The following is a 2268-nucleotide window of genomic DNA, read 5'->3' as shown; positions in this document are numbered from 1 at the left end:
GGTCACAGTGTCAAATCCTTTGTGTCCGCCATACGAGTAACATGAGAGACCATGGGAATAGGAAAAAAAAGAAAAAGAAAATAATTCTTGAGTTTGAGCTCAAACTCGGTAAACTAAGAATTTCCCTCAATATTCATGAAAATGATTTTAAAGTCAGGGTAGGTGCAGATGCTACAGTGATATTTTCATCGATGTCACATCACTTCCGGTTTGTAGTGTTGGGGATTTATTAACTTTGTGACTTAAGCCTCCTCATTTCTGTGTGTGAGTGTGTATGTTTGCCTTGTCTATAGCCAACACTCCAGTAGGGTAACTTAAAACAAAATAGGAATTTATTTACAACAATAGCAAAGATGTCAAAAATAACAGAAATGATATATAACAAATCCAAGAATTGTTTTATGAAAAAGGCAAACAGTATATACACAAGAGATAAAACACAATTCAGAAGGGCAAACTTGATTTTGACCTCATCCAAACAGCTGCAGAACGTGGCAAAATGGGTTTCCAGATATGAATTGCTTAAGTAATGTTGGGCTGATTAAACACACACTTTTCAGCTTTTCTCTCTTCCTTGCTGAATCTCCCGCCGAACCCTGCTGACCTTTGAGGGCTTTAACTTCGGGAAGGCCGTACAAGATTTAGGAAGTACAGGCTACTTACATGTGTGCTAAGAAAGGATACGCTGTCTGGTGGGCTCACACTTGAAACAAGGTAAACCAAAGGTATAAAGGAAGTCCCATTTCACCCTCATTTCTGGGGTTGTGTGTGTGAGAGAGCTTTTCTGGCCTACCGCCCAAAGTGTGGCATCAGTAATCTTTCCAGTTCCTCAAGTGCTCTAAAATGTTTCCCAAACCTGAACATGCATCACAATCGCTCAGAGGACACAGTAAGACACAGATCACTGGGTCTCGAGCCCAGTTTCTTGATTCAGTGGGTGTGGCGTGCGGCCAAGAATTTTTATCCTTAACCAAGTCCCAAGTGATTATGATGCTGCCAGTGCTGCCAGACCACACTTTGAAAACCGCCACTCTAAAATACAACCCCTGTAAGATTTTGTCTCCCAGGCATTCTATTACAACTCAGTTTTTCATACACTACGGTTTTGCGTGACTTATGGATCTGGACAGGGACACCATGTTCTCTTGACCGTTTACCTCAAATTCCAATTGTTTACTGTTTCAACTACTGGGCAAACACTTGTACCTACATAGTTGAAGATCTGAAGGACCGCTCCTTTAAAAATCAAAGATGGCTTGCAGCGCCTGGGTGGCTCAGTGGGTTAAGNCGAAGATGGCTCAAATCTATCTGTTACTCTCTTTGGACTCCTGCTAACTTTTACCTAACTTCTGATTTCTATTATGACAATGGCCGTTCTCTAGTACATTAGCATCTACCAACGAAAGCACTGCAAACTTGGCACACAGGTGTCACTCTAGGGCAGGGCTTCTGCTGTGGAGGTGAGGACAACACCCAGGGATTAAATGTGCTGTGGGTTGACAGCAATGAACTTTAAGTGCTCTCAAAAACAACTTTATGCAGGGCAAATTCACATCAGGGGAACTGGAGATGCTAATAAAACAAATCCCTTTTAAAGCTAAAAGAAAAAAAAATAACTTCAAGGACACACTCATCATCAAAGGACTCACCAATCACTTCTTAAGTTCTCTGATATATTACTTTACAAATTCGCAGGGCTCAACTAGTATGAGTGTTTGCATCAAGTCACAAAATTCAAAGCAATCAAGCATTTTGCATTCCACTGCTGCATAAAAGGAAGTAAGAAATGGGGAAATGAAAATAATCCACTGCTTTTGATGTTTATTAGGTTTACAAAAACTGTACATTTTTTTCCTTAAGAAAAAGCATTAACTTAGTACTGGTATCAAATAGACTAAACATCCATTAACAGGAAAATATTCTGATTTTTATTTTTGCACGTTATTCTCAAGTACACAATTACAATAATGTCACACATCCCTATATGATTTTCTTTTTATGTATTTTACTTTTTTTACAAAGTGTACAGAGGGAGGGACATACAATATTTAATAGGATATTTCTACAGAACAATAACTTATATTATGTCCTTGTAAAAATCTGTACCTCTTTAAAACATTTAACTGAAACATCCATTTTTTTAGCTTTGCTAATCAAAATTGTTTTAAGAATTAAAACTAGGTTGTAACTAATGTCAGTACATAACAGTGAATACAATTTCATTTTCTCTTTATACAAATACATTTTATCATATTCACTTGACCAAAC

The sequence above is a fragment of the Crocuta crocuta genome, unplaced genomic scaffold (assembly GCF_008692635.1).
Source record: "Crocuta crocuta isolate KB4526 unplaced genomic scaffold, BGI_CrCroc_1.0 scaffold2257, whole genome shotgun sequence".
NCBI lineage: Eukaryota > Metazoa > Chordata > Mammalia > Carnivora > Hyaenidae > Crocuta > Crocuta crocuta.
Note: the sequence above shows the minus strand (reverse complement) of the source record.